A 15,936-nucleotide genomic window follows, 5' to 3' on the forward strand; every position below is an offset into this window, starting at 1 on the left:
CGTTCTGGCATATTTCAAAATGGCCACTTTCCATTTCATCCTGCTAAAAGCATAAGGGGATTTGCTTCTGATCATCACTGTGAGAACATGGTAAAAGCTCATGGAGGTTTAACTCTCAAAAGTGTGGAGACCCCTTAAGTTTAGTCATCCTCCCCCACCCTCCCCTCCGGTCCCTGGCGTTTCTCACTCTAAGCCTGGGCCACAGAGCACCTCCAGCACTTGGTCGATGATGGTTTAGGTTATGTCCCTGTAGTGGTTCTTGCTTTTCTTCAAGGACTTTGACTCCCATAAGTTGTCATTGTATTTACTTTGGATTTTCCAATTTGAGAGGCAGTTGTTTGCTCTGTGACCTCAAGTCTCTGACAGATGTAAGAAGAGTTGCTGATTTTCAATTTGTCCAGCTTTTACTTCTTAGGATTGGGTGATGACTTCCAAGCTCTCTTTGTGCCAGACTGGAAGCTGCAAGTCCTTTCTCAATGGTTTTATGATCTATTTATAGATGTTGATATGAACCTTTACTTTTTCTTTTGTTTTCTTCTCTTTTAAATTACTAATGGCCTTTCTGATTCATGGAGTAAAAGTTTGGAGATTGAAGATTAAAATATTTCAGATAAACTATGTTTTGAAAAATATAAACGAATAAATTTACTCAGTCTTTAGATATGATTGCAAAGAAAATCATGTTAGGAGTTTCCAGCCTTAAAATATTTCATTAAGTTCTCAAAGTTTTTCAAGTAGGTTTCAGGGTTTTCAACTTAAAAGAATAATACAAGGTTCAACAAGGAGCCAGGAGTGGGGGGGGGGAGGTACCTCCAGTTTATCCATAGTTGTAACAGAGCCTCAGTTCTAAATCTAACTTCCTTAACTATCTATGATTGTGGATGAGAACTTTGAACTGGAGATAAGATCAAATAAAATTCCCAAACAATGACTTAAAATTTCCATGACTAAGCAAGCTACTTTTAACATATGGGTTATCAGTGAACTCACTTCACTTATGCTTTGGTGTGATGATAACTAATTCAGTTCACAAGCATTTTGGATGCCACCAGCTTGTGAATGTAAAGCATTGGCTAGGTGCTAATAACCCAACTTTTTCAAAGCATTATAGTTTGGGATGATGGAGTGTCCACACTTAAAATTAACTTAGTTACAGTATCGCTTATAGGAAATGTAAATTGATGAAATACTTTACATGATAAATCATATTGTTTCTAAATTAGAGATTTGGGGTTCAGAGTTCATGGTTCCAATATCAGCTCCATTAAGGAAAGTTGCTTAATGTCTCTGAAACCCAATTGCCTCATCTATAAAATAGGGAATAAGAAGATAAAGTAGGGAGTAATAATTTGTGCATGTGCATGAGGAATTAACAAGATGTTGCAAGCAGAGTATTGACATATGGTGGTAGTGTTCTATGTTACTTTCTACTCCTTTCTATTTCAAAATGATTCAGCTGCTCAGTGCTATTATTTATGGAGTGCAGAAGGGCCAGCCAGTATGTTTTATTTTTAAATTTGATTTATTTAACAACAGTTAAAAATTGAGTTGACATAAGATCTGGATTTCTGGTTTCTCCAGAAACTTTATATGACTGGGATCTCCACAGAGCATCCTCCCAGAAGAGTTGAGACACTGTTTCCCCTCCATTTCTCCAGTCTCCACCACTTCTTCTTTTTTTCTAATTTTTTTTTGTTGTAGATGGACATAATACCTTTATTTTATTTCTTTTTTTTGAGGATCGAACCCAGTGCCTCACACGTGCAAGGCAAGCGTTCTGCCACTGAGCTGCAGCCCCAGCCCCTCTCCACCACTTCTTATTGCCTTGTGCATCATTTGTATTGGGGGCATCTGAGGGGAGCAAAACTGTGTTTGAAGGACAGAATGAATGCAGGAAGCCTGCTGAGAACATTGAGTGGAAAACTGAAGGTTTATAGACAGAAAGTATGTGTTCAATGGATATTAACTTAAAGGTCCAGGTCTCTGACTTGACCTCTGATTTGGACATGGACCCACAAGTCCTTAATGGGATTCTTATGCACTCAAAGAAGATCAGTAAGAAGTGTTTAGTGGGATATCACTGAAATTAGTTCACATACATGCAAGACTAGAAAGGAGAAAGAACTTTTCCATTACAAGCTTAGCTTTTATGAGGGCCTTTTATGATGCCTCCCCCATCCACCAACTCCCCACCCCACCCCCAACAATAAAAGAAGCACATTTGTTGTCATTTTTTCACCTTTAGAATTAGACATATTCAAGCAAGAAAAGGCCCGTAGAGTCTAGTAAAAGTGACTGTGCTTCTTTTTCTTGGCAGAATAACAACAGCAAAAAAAAAAAAAAAAAAAAAAAAAAAAAAAAAAAAAAATATTGAAGCAATTATCTGCATAAATCAGTCCAAAGCAAATCAAAGAAATTCATGCAAAAAGTGAGCCTTTTGCCTGAATTATGGAGCTAATTATCTCAGTCCTTCACTGCAGCATTCCTGGGAGACCTGGTCTAAAAATGTTTTTCCAAAAGCTAGCAGATGAAGAAGTGGAGAGAAAATGTATTGTGAGCACAGTTAGTTGTAGAGATGGAGTGTGCTGCCCAAAACACCTGACAAGAACAGGCAGGCATGGACTCTTGCTCCACACCAGCATGGCTGGAAGAGAAGATGATCTTCCATGGGGAAGGTGATCTGCAGGTGTCAAGAGAAGGGTATCAGTGACTAGAGGGTCATTCTACCTGACCTTTCAAAATCTTTATAACTTCTCCTTTGAACATATGATGTTTCAATTTACTGTCAGAGACATTATAGGTGATTTCCCTTTATGTGCTTAAAAATGTATCTCTTTTCCCATCACCTCTTTGCAATTAAAAGGGCAACTTATTAATCAACAACTTTTGCCTTGGGGCTGGGGTTGTGGCTCAGTGGTAGAGCACTTGCTTACTATGTGTGAGGCACTGGGTTTCATCCTCAGCACCACATAAAAATGAATAAAGGTACTGTGTCCATCTCCAACTTAAATAAATAAATACAATTTAAAAACACTTTTGACTTCAAATTATGAAATTAAAAGATGATTATAACTTCAGGAAAGGAAGCATTTGGATTGTGTATCATTTGTAAATATAATGAAGTCATCTATATTGTCTAATGTTGTGATTTCTTCCAATCCATTCACAATCAGCTAATGTGAGTACAATTTTGATTACATGGCCCATTTTAAATTCTGCTATGTTTTGGTCCAACCAGTGTCAAGATGGTTCTTTCTCCTTTCTAGTCTTGCATGTGTGTGAACTAATTTCAGTGATATCACACTATTTCTAATAAGAAATAGCTTCCATTTTTTTCTTTGTAAAGACTGCTAGGTGCTTGGACAGAATTTGTATATTTTTCACAGGGGTTTTGGTATGGTGGTTCTGCAGTCTTAAACCTTCTCACTTGCGAGGTGTGGTGAGGCATGCCTGTATCCCAGCTGCGTGGGAGGCTGAGGCAGGAGAATCACAAGTTCAAAGCCAGCCTCAGCAAAAAGCGAGGCACTAAGCAATTCAGTTTGACTCTTTCTCTAAATAAAATAGAAAATAGGGCTGTGTATGTGGCTCAGTGGTCATGTACCCCTGAGTTCAATCCCTGGTATCAGACAAAAAAAACAAAAAACAAAAAACCCTTCTCAGTTTATCCCTCCTTCTTAAGCAATCTCGAATTCTATTCTTTTCTGACTTGGGAACATAAAACAACCTCTGGTGGTAAGGCCTGTAAAAAAATGGCTTTATCTGTATATTTATGTTAGTTTCCCTTAGTTTTTTATGGCTTTTGTATAGGTAGCTGTAATTTTAGATTATGAGATTCAGGTGGTCAGTGAGCAGGATGCAGGGAATACTGTCCTGGGCCTTTTTGCATAATCTTCCACTGACAGAGGGAGCAACAGGACTTACCATGCTAAATGTTCCTGCTGTGATGTTCATAGTTGAGTGTATTCAGTGCATTTTCACATACAACCTTTTTAGTTTACTGGATTGTAACCCCATCATAAGTCAAGAAATACTGTATTTCAACTTTGTCAAATATTTATTAGAATCTTCTCTTCAAAACCGTATATGGCAGTATAGACAATAATTCAGTAATAAGTCAATGTCTTTGAGAGAATGTCAGTAAGCAGATTATGATTGCATTGCACAAGTATCATTAGTCATTTTGTTTTAGGCTGATTTTTTTTGGACAGGCAGTGGATATTTTTCATATCTGTGTGTGCAGCATGGCATACACTAAAGGCACATAAATCAATGAATCATGAATGTGTAAAATTTTTTCAGTAGAGGTTACTCCTGAACATGTTGAATGTGCCTACCAGAGCTCCAGTTTCCATTCACATGCATGTCTACATAATTGAATTCTTTGTCCTTAAGGAAACTAGCCAAGAAATGAAAGGAGACTATGAGCAGCACCCAGAAGGAGATGACTGTGATGGTGAACTCGTTGGACAAGAGTTATGCAGAGCAAGGCACAAGCTGCGATGAAGCCTTCTCCTTCATGGACATACACAATCTAAACAGGAGATATAAGTGCACCCAATGGCTTTCTGGGATTCCAGGTAGCATTGAGGGATTAAAAAACAAACCAAAACAAGACTTTATTTTTCCTCTAAGAATTGTTATGCCATATTGCTTTCTCCACTCACTTTACCTGGTCTGGAAATACTACATCTCATGGTTTGCTTAGCAAAGATGTTCCAAAGGTGATAGGACCAGGTCAGAGACCACAGTCTGTAAACTCTTCCAGAGCAGTGACAGGAAGGCTTCCTCCAGTTGAGGAGGAGGCACCTGTTTCTCATCATCCTTTTCTTTGTTTAGGTCCCATTTGTAAGCAAGCCAGGTGTGGAATTGCACAAAGGAAGCCTGTTGTAAAACAGTTTGCTAAATGGCAGTAACAAGTTAATTGTTTATTTGTTTAGCTGACAGGTTCTGCCTTCATTATAGGGCTATGAATGGTAATTAATAAATTAAACCGCATTTCAATTTCACAAGTCTTAAACCTCACACCAGGTGGGTAAACTGAGCTAGGCTAATACCTTCCCTTGCTTCCATCTGTGATCCAGGTACAAGGTATTATTTCAGGAAATTAACAATTAGATTGATTATATGATGTAAAAAAGGAACAGTTGTTTTGTCCCTTGTGATCTCAGATACCACAGGTAAATCACATGGCCATGGCTGGTTTTATAGGCCACAGCACAAGTTCATCAAGTTCAAGGTCAGAGATTTCTTTATCCTTTTGTGTGAAATCTGTCCCTGCAGACTGCTACTGACCCCGGCTGCATAATCAGGTCATTGATCAGCATGGAGATGGAGAGTGCAGCATTGCTGTTACCTAAGAAATGCACATAAAGGCTGGTGGAGCAGAGGAGCAGAGAGAGTGTCTGGGAGAGTTTGGACAGTGAGAGCTGGTGTCCTGGTGTCCTGAGTGCACACGGCAGCCTGTTCAGGTGCTGTGGCTCTCCATCCACTCCTCTCTCAATCACAGCATGGTCAATGCCTGTGCCTGCTCCCAGCCTCACATTCCTCCTTGAGACTTCATAGAATTTAGTCTCTTACTTTTTCTGTACATAGTGGCTGCAATCATCCCAAATTTTTCTCCTACATTTATGTGCTCTCCACACACACCTGGTCTTACATCGAGCAGGTGCTGCTTGGTTTTCATTTTTGGTCGCCTTTCTTTGCCCCTCAGTGTCATTTGACTGATAGATATAGAAGCTGTGGTTCTCACTATACCACAAAGTGCATCCCATTTTGTCACTGGAGTCTCTCTGCTTCTTGTAGTAGATGTTATATTTTTCTTTTAAAAGCACATATGTAATATATTTAATGGCTATAATATATATGGCCTATATTGTATTTGTTGGGGGCTAGGGGTGAAGAAGATCTTTGAGCTACATGCAAGGTTGGTATTTTTGTAGCAGCAGTTATTTCTTGAGCATCAGAAGGTAAGGAACACAGGAGCTAGGAGTGTTGCTCACTGGTAGAACATTTGCCTAGCACATGTGAGGCCCTGGTCCCATCCTCAGCACCACACAATGCATAAGAGAAAGAGTGAGAGAGAAGGAAGGGACTGTGCGGATGTAACATATGGTTTCACTTTCAACCCATTAAAGTTCCAAAGTTTTTAATTTCATAATGAAATTTCTCACGAATACATTTGCTTAAAATGACCTGCCCCAAGAGTAGGAACCTACATTAGTAGCTTCAAGGCCTTTGAGGTTGGAACCACAGAGAGATTTGCCTCTGGACAGGAAGTGTAATTTGGAAGTTTCTTTTTAAGAAGGCAGTGGATCTGTGGAAATCCAAAAATGCTCAGGGAAAGAAGGCAGCCAGAAGCTGGCATCCCTCTGCCTCTGCTGATCCTTTGGCATTGTTTGATGCCTCAAAGCCAGCCAAGAAATGCCACAGGAGTCTTCCTGTTTGCCTCTCACTCTTTTAGCAGTCAGTGGGTCTTGTCCCTGATGGTAAACTTTTTCATCATATTCTATTAACGTCCTTAAAATTAGAGCTAAAGTACCGGGGCAGGAACTTTCAGGAAGGGCATTCATTAGACCACTGGCTGCCAACCTCATCCCCATTACAAATCTGCAAAGTGCAATATCTTTTAAGGCTGGGAAAAAGTCTAGAAGCTAAGTTGAGTTGCTTTTAGAAATGAGACAGTGAGAAAAATGTGATTGGAGAATTTCAACGTAAGCATGAACACATTTACAAAACGTATGGAATAATCTGTCCCCCAAAGCAAGTATGAGATGTGCTTATATAATACAGCATAATTTATACTACAAAAGGAGAACATATTTGGGAACAGGTTTAACTTGTGTAACAAAAGACAAATGTATTTTGCGTTCTCTTGTTTTAACAAAAAGGCAAAAATAAACAGTTATTTCATATCTGCTTTGTCCATTTTAGCCAACCGTGTAAAGTGTTCTGCTGATATTAAAGAGGCATTACTCTCACTAACACTGGTATAGTTTACAAGTACTCAGTTATTTTTGTTCTTGTTTTCATCAGTTATTTTTTCTGGGTGAAACATACTTTATGTTATCCTTCTGTACTTTAGAAAAATATAAATGACAGATAGCCTGGGTTCTGGTCTTTGTCCCATCACTTACTCATTCATCCCCTTAAAAATACAAACACAGGTAAAGGCATTGTCATACTGGAACTGCCCCTGAGAGCTGAAATATGTTAACATGTCATCAGAATAGTTATAACATACAGTGTCCACAGGGACACTTCCCACAAATATAATGGTGTAATTGGGTATTAGTGTCCTGGTCCAGCACTTGGCATCAAATAAATCATGTAAGTACGTCAGAGGAATATATATATTATATTAGTTATATTTAACCACCTTACTCATATTTAAGTTGTTATATATTTATGAAATTTATGTGCTGTTATCATGAATCAGTGAAGATATTGAAGACAGTTGACATACTACCTTAAAATTAGGAACTGGCCATTTTTACTGGAATTGGATAGATTGGATTGGATTGACTTTCTTTTTAAAAACAGAAGGACAAGGTGTGGTAGCATTGAATGTTTTAGAGTAATATTTTGAAGGGATGCAAGCATTTTTTATAAGGATTTAATAAGGCAATGTGGAGACATGTAGCTTTCACCTTAAATATCAGCTTTATTTTTCATAAATCAAATCATGTCAGTATGGAAAGTTCTCTCCATTTCCAAAATGTGAGGAAGGACAGGAATTAGCAACCTGCAAAACACTGGCATCCCCAGTATTCTTCAGAAGCCTTGAATGTCAGCATCATATAATGGCAGATTTACTACAAGAAAAGCTAGAAGTTATAAGTATGTTGCATTTATCTACTGGGCTATGGGGTAAGAAAAGTCTTTTCTTTCAATTTTTTATTTTATTTTATTTTATTTTTTGTACCAAAGATTGAACCCAATACACTTAACCCCTGAGCCACTTCTCCAGCACTTTTTAAATATTTTATTTAGAGACAGGGTCTCACTGAGTTGCTGAGAGCCTTGCTGATTTGCTGAACCTGGCTTTGAACTTTCTTTTTCCTTTTATTGTCTTTAAATTTTGATATGTTATATATGAGAACAGAATGCATTACAACTCATAATAGAAATTATAGAGCACAATTTTTCATATCTCTGGTTGTACACAAAGTAGAGTCACGTACTTCATGTCTTCATACATGTACTTTAGGGTAATGATGACCATCGCACTCCACCGTCTTTCCTACCCCTATGCCCCCTCCCTTTCCATCCCTCCCCTTTTCAGCTTTGCCCTATCTAGAGTTCATTTAATCCCCACCACCACCAGCATATTATGGATCAGCATCCTTAAATCAGAGAATCATTCGGCATTTGGGTTTTGGGGATTGGCTAATTTCAATTAACAATATATTCTCCAGCTCCATCCCTTTTCCTTCGAATGCCATGATTTTATTCTCTTTTAATGCTGAATAACATTCCATTGTGTATATATACCACATTTTCTTTATCCATTCATCTACTGAAGGGAAGAAAAGTCTTTAAGTTTGTTTGTTCTCTTAGAGGACAAGTAACAACCCAGAGATACCTGGGGATGATGGTGTTTGCCATGTGTCCCTGAGTGAATCTGGGAGGTTTCTTTCTGTCACCTGCTTGGAGTAATCAAGGTGATTTCAGAGCATGGTGCTTGAAGTCTCACGACTCTACAGCTTCTGACCAGCCTTTTTTTGTTTGTTTTTGGTTTTTCCTTTATCAACAGCTGTGTCATCACCATCATCCTTTACAATGAAAACAAACACACTGAGCACATCGGTGCCTACTTCCTATTACCCAGGTAACAGATCCTTCCATCCTCTCATCTCTTCATGGCCCCTTGGCAGCCAGAACCCACCAGCCTCCCACAGTGCCATGTGCCATGTGGTGCTTTAGGAGCTCACTCTGTTGGATGTGCTGTACCTAAGGCTTTCTGTGGCTTTCATGGGGGAAGATGGGGGACCTTTCATCAATCATTTACTGTTCTTTCTCTTTTTACTTTCTCTGCATTGACCTGCTTACGATGTATGACAGACCCATTTGTGCCAACTGCAATTTTAGGTGAGAATATTTCCCTTTACCACAGTATATTGCAGGAGTAATTGAGAAAGTCAGTGGCCACTCTGGAGGAGATTGAAGTTTTAATACTGTTTGGTGCAATGATTAGAAGAAGGATATAGGATGGGGTGGGGGTGGGGTAGATGATAAAAAGACTTGGTCTAATCAGTCTGCACTGATGCAGAGGGTTTGTTGCATGTATGTTGGGCATGATTTCAAAAGGTTTAAATGAACAGTCCCAGCTCCAGTATCCTCCCTTTCTCTGTTCAGAATTTAACTTATTTGTGATCCCAGGGGAAAAAACAATGTGTCATCACTCAGCTGTGCACTTCCAAGAGCTGAATCCTGTCTAATGTAATAGTCATCCTAAAAGTGAAAATATCTCCTCATTATTTTCAGTTATCACTCAGCACTAAAAATGTCAATTGCGAAAAATAGCATTTGTAAAATTATGCCCAGTGGTATGCACAACAATGATCACAGTAGAGTGTGGGCCTCCTACCAATCTGCCCAGGGCACCCCCAGCATCCCAAAGTGTCTGTCACACAGTGGAATTTCAAAGGAGCTAATGTTTTGAACTTGGAAATAACAGGATGTCACTTTATAATCATCTGGTTTATTATGTGTCAGATGTCACTAAAATTAAACTCAAATATTAGCCCAGTGGGGCAGAATGGATTTAAAACATGAAATATTCCCAGCAGAGGGTTACAGAAAAAAAAGTCCTGTTTGTGCAGTGTAAGAAGGGTGAGAAGAAATGGCATTCCCTGGCTGTGATAAACAAACATGCAAGGACTGCTATTGCCTTTGAGATGCATAAATAATCCGAATGTGACCCTACTGCGTTCTCTTTCTACTGTTGTAGGGACAGACAGGCAAGGCACTGACGACAGCAGGAAACAGTTTAATTTGACTGCAGCCAGGTTCAGAGGGCACAACTTTTGCTGTAATCAATTAATTCCCTGACCCCAACTGAGTTTTAGAACTCTATACCCAGCATATAAGGGGAGGGGCTCAGAAGTTCACAGTCTGCAAAAGTTCACATAAAAGCAGCTTTTTTCTTTCACTGTTTTGAGCAAGTTAACCCTTTAAGGACAACACCTGAGAAGGGGAGAGCTTCTTCTCCCCCTTTCTTTCCTCCCCCTGCCAGCTGTTACCATGGAGCCCAACTGGTAACTTCTCTTATCTTAGAAATGTAGACATCTCTGTGAAGCCCAGCTCAAGGCCAGAGGCCTTGTTACAGGATTTGTCTTTTTTTGTCACATTTTGCATTTGCAAACACACTTCTACAAACTACTATACTGGATACATGTTTGTGAAAAACAAGTAAAGGGATGTTCAGCACCTGGAGTGCTGATTTCTTCCTGGCCAGTGGCCAAGTAAAATAAAGCAACAGGAAAATAGAAAATTTAACTACGTTGAACTTATTATTATTATTATTTTGCTTATAGTCTTAAAATCAATTATGGTGAAGATTTCTGGAGAAGCTTAGTTAAGATTTTTCATGGAGGAGGGGGTGACACTACCTTACTACTAACCTTATCGAACAGGGCCACAACAAAAATATCTTCCAGGTATATGACAATTCATTGTAGCAAGAGTTCCATCCTCAGTGGTCCAACCCTTTTTCTAATTCTCTTTATATCTTTGCAACATAATTTCCTCCTGCGCTTCTCTTTCCTCTTAGTTTTATGATTCCTGGATAGAGGGAAATTTTATTTTCCTTATGGTGTTCTCTGGGCTTAATAAAGTTTGTTGCCTGGGGAAAAAAGTGAACTAAGGCATATTTTAGAATAAAACAGAATTTTTTAGTTTTGTATTATTTGAGAGCTAATAATGCCCACAACCCCTCCTCCCCCACATACACATTTTAATACCAAGTGTAAGGAGAAAAAGGCTTCATTTTTGTTCTTTCACAAGTGAGGGGCATGGAGTAATCTTTGGCACCCAGAACAATGTAATCCACATACAAATGACATTTGCAAAATCATTGGATAGGCGAACATTTGCAATTTCTTTGTGTGTAGTAGCATTCATTCCCTGGGTTCCTCTGTTGTATTGGACAACCTAACAGGCACGGTCCCTAAGCCACATTGCTTGTTGTTTAATTAAACAGAAGGGGGGAGATGCTGAGAGCCACAGCTGAGTTGGAATGGCCCCTGGCATTTTGTCAACAGTATTGGTTGACAGGCTAGGCATTATTATCCGCCTTGGCTGCTACTTTGGAGTTCTCCTGGGGATTCCCGGGGATTCCCAGAGAGTTCCCATTGGTTGGGGAAGTGCAGGAGGAGGGATTTCCGGAGGAGATATTTCCGGTTGCTGGTTCCTGGAGGAGCCGCGTGGCGTTCCGGAGTATTCCCGGGGAGCGTGTGTGGAGTGTGCTGATGGAGTTCAGAAATAAAGTTTGTTCCTGTTTCAGTGGCTCGTGATCTGTGCCCAGCCAGACTGCGGCATTCCTCCAGTAGATGTTCTGACCCTGGGAGAGCTTTGAGTGGGGAGGGCTGAGACATGCATTGTCAGAAGGAAGAAAGTGTTCAGATTTCACAGCAGGATTAAGATAAGCTTATTAAATAAATATCATTTTTCTAAAGTCACTGCTTTGTTATGAACACTAATAACGTCTTTTAAAGTTGGTTAGGCATGGGTTCTGGGAAAATAAAAATGATAAGCATGCAGTCCCTGCTCTCAGGGACTCCACAGCTTGGTGGCAGAGATAGACAAAGAAACTGCAGAACATGCCAAACACTGTCCCCTATCTACATGGTCTGGGTGCCATGTGACATGCAGGTGGTAGGAGCAGAGAATCCCTGGGATCTGTGGATAGTTGTGTCCTATTTGGTGCTTTAGTGGCCTTGTCAAGGAGAGCAAATTATCTAGTAAGAAAGAATGGAGCCAAGAAAAAGGAATAAGTATTGCTCACTTGAACCACAGACTAATTACCAACTATTGGCAAGGGGGTGGGGGAAGTAGCCAAGATGATGGAATGGAGATTAGCAAGTAAGGAAGAGTTTCCATTTTGAAGAACTTGTTGAAAGCCATCTGGGGGCACATGATCCTGGTGCCATGTTCTATGCCTCAAACATTTCAGAATAATGCAGCTGCTCTGCATATATTTTTTCTTCCTTTGCAATCTTCTGGTTTCCCAAATGGATGAAGAAATGTAAGGGTACCTGTGGCAAAGAAACCAGTTCTGCTAAATCTTTCTTGCTACTATTCTTCCCATAATCTCCAGTATAGCTGATTTCACAAAAAGATGTCACATGGACTAAAGTGGAAATAAAAGTCCCATTATTTTTCCTTTGTCCGCTGATGGCAGAAGACATTTCTATCATAACTGGAACTGAAAGAAAATCTAATAACATGAAGATTAAAGACCCAGGGCATAATAATGCCAAATCCTTAAATAAATGGACATCTAAGCTCCATTAAAAGTGAAGAGAAAACTCCAGCAGAGTATATTAATGGATTTTAGCCTTAAAGTCATAAAGTCTTAGCTTACCTACTTTCACTATTTAATCAAAAATAACCTCCTTTCAGTTAGCAAATATTGAGAAAAAGAAAGAGATGTTTTCCTGTCTTCTACAAGAATATTGAGAAGTGGTAATATGATGAAGACATTGAGAAAAATTTAATGTTTTCTGTATCATTCAGGTAGGATAGGTATGACCATGTGACCATTTTTATAGGATTATACAAATAAATTGTGGGTTCACTCTTCAACCTCCATCCCTATGTTTGTAAGATATTAACTATAGGGGAAAAAAGTTTAGGAAAAGACAAATGAAGTGTTTCAAGTATAATACAGCTTAATAATCAATACCTTACCTCATCCCCATGGGCATTCTTTCCTGCTTGACCCTTGATCCACATTTCTAAGGACCATTCCTTGCTTAAGATCCCTCTGTTTACTGCACTAAATTGTAATGCTTAGTGTCACTTCCTCTTCCAGAGTTTCTTTGAAGGGCAGTCTGCACCATGGGATTCTGCTAAGAAAGATGAGAACAGAATGAAGAACAGATATGGGAATATCATTGCATGTGAGTGCTGACAGTGTAATTGTGCTGTTGTAGAACTTTCTTTCCACATCTGATAAGATTGACCACCAGGCTCATGCAGTGAGAATTTACAGTGCAATTACTGCTTTCATCCTGCTGCAAGGGGCTGGTGTTATGTTCATACTAAGGGAAGGAAAAATGATCTGAATACTGCCACTACATCAGTGTGCTCTCCCTGTGGGCCCAGTTTACTTTTAGATTTAAGGTTCTAGGAACATAGGTAATGTTAAAATGTGGAAAAGAAGATGCATTTTAGAAGGAGTAACACCCCAGTCCTAATGTTTCCCAGCTGCTTCATGAGAATGAATAGAAATCATGATGCACAGCCTGCCTTCATGCAAGGAGCTTGGCGTTCCCTGAGAATATTAACTCATGAATCCTCTGGACTCTGGGTTAGTTAGGTCAGCAATAGCCCCATTCTAAGGGCAGGAAAGCGAAACTCAGAAGTTAAATGATAGTCCCCATATCACAATACTCATTAGCAAAAGATCTAGGATTATATCTCAGAAATTCCCAGTGCTGGTGAAACTGAATGTTGCCAATCCATAATGCCTCAGATGGGTTTTAAATTGAGGCCAACATCATTAACGTTCCGTAACGATGGTGAGACTCAAGGTAGATTGATGAACCTCCTTCTCCCCAGGCTCACACTACCCATACCCTGCATTAAACTGCTCTGAGTCACACATAACTGCATCATGGTTGGTGACAGACTCATTGTAGTAACTTAACAGAATTAGCAGTATTTATAAAGACATGTAAACTAAACAAGAAGGCAGAGAGAACATCTAGCTCATCATGCCTTATCACATGTAAGAGAACAAATTTGGAAGGTTTGGATATTCCAGGGGAGTAGTTAGCTTTATTGATTGTAAAAGTGCAGTTGAATTGCCTGAGTTAACATTTTTTGAGTTGACACCACAGAGTCTATGGCAGTGCTGCCCCAAAGAAATTTCTATTCAAGCCACAGAAGGGTGCTGAGCACTTGGTATGTGACTGGGATGACTGAGAAACTGACTTTTAACTTTTTATTTTGTTTTTATTATTTAAATTTAAATGGTACACAGACTCTTGGTCAGTGCAGATCCAACGTGTTGGGGCTTCCATATAATATGAAACTTTTGAACTAAGCATTTTTTGTTTTCCTTTTGACCATGAATAGATTTTAGCCTTAAAGTCATAGTCTTAGCTTACCTACTTTCACTATTTAATCAAAAATAACCTCCTTTCAGTTAGCAAATATTGAGAAAAAGAAAGATATGTTTTCCTGTGGGTTTGTTTTGTTTCCTGTTTGTTTTGTGGGTTTTATTAAAGCATGCCATATTTATTTGGTGCTTTAGTGGCCTTGTCAAGGGCCTTTGTAGATGGGAGATGCTGCCCCAAGGTCCAGGGTTTGATTGCCCCTCAGTGAATTAATTCACCTGTGCGAGACTTTGTCAGAGACTGGGGACATGAAGGTCCTCAAGATGAGATGTTGTCACTGCCCATGGGATAGAGCAGACCAGGCAGAGGACAGATCCCCGTGGCTATAGTCTTGCAGTTGACGGCTATGTACACAGTGCCATATTGATTCAGAACAGGAAAACATTACTTCTTAGCCCATCCAGACTCTTCCAAGTTCTTTCATGTTCTCTGGGAGCTTGGGGAGGTCTTGCAATAGTAGAAAAATCCAGATTTCTCCAGTGGCTTACAGGATGCTTCACCTCTGCACTAAACTCTGAGGGGATTCACAGAGCTATCATGGACACTTTCCTTCACATGCAATGTGGAAGGGGACGTTGATGAGTCATTGTCCTTTAGTTGCTGTAATATCGCCCATCTGGGCCTCATCTGAGCATAAAGCATACAGAAGGCTATGTCAAGGGATGTCACTTTAGGTATGCTGAGAGAGTCAACTGATCTTTGTGCAGTGTAACTTGGAGTCCACTTCTTCCTGTTACATAATTTTATACCTGCACTTGGGAGACTCTTGAGAAATATTTCTGAGTGATTAATGGGAAAAATAATAGAGGTTAAGCATCCCTAATCTGAAAATCTGAGATCTAAAATGCTCCAAATCCAATATTTTTTGAACACTGACCAGATGCCACAAGTGAAAAATTCTATACTATGAAACTTTGTTTCATACACAAAATTATTGAAAAAAGTTATACAAAATTCCCTTTGGTCTGTGCATATAAGGTATATATGAAACTTAAATATGTCATGTTTAGATTTAGACTTGGGTCCCATTCCCAAGATATTTCATTATATGTATGAAATATTCCAAAATTTAAAAAAAACAACACCTAAATCACTTCTGGTCCCATGCATTTCAGATGAAGGATTTCAACCTTATAAATTTAGTGTTCATGGATCATTTATTTCTTCTAGTGACTGGTCTGTGTCCTTTGCATGCATTAACTAATTTACTCTCATATGCAACATTATGAAATAGGTAATATTCTTTTGTCTATTTTATAAATGACAAAATTAAGGATGACACAGTTAATAAGATGTGGAGGCAGGACTCCAACATGGGAGCTGCTGTCTCTCCTACCTGATGTGCCCTTTGAAGGTTGGTCCCGTTGGCATAGTTTAGCCTTTAGCATCCCATTCTTCACAGGCCAGTCTCAGTGACAGGCAGCTGAAGGAGACTTTGGCCCTCCTTTCCCATCCTTCAACTCTCCATGTCACTCCAATCCTAATAAATTAAAAGAACCAAAAGCTGTACTTAAAAGAGGTTTCAAGGTAAGTCCTCTGTCCTTGAGGCCGACCCTTGAGGCTCTCTGTCAAGAGACTCCAGAGCTGCCTTTGC

The sequence above is a fragment of the Marmota monax genome, unplaced genomic scaffold (genome assembly GCF_021218885.2).
Source record: "Marmota monax isolate L192 unplaced genomic scaffold, Marmota_monax_Labrador192_F-V1.1 WCK01_AAM20220418_F8-fsc00103, whole genome shotgun sequence".
Classification (NCBI taxonomy): Eukaryota; Metazoa; Chordata; class Mammalia; order Rodentia; family Sciuridae; genus Marmota; species Marmota monax.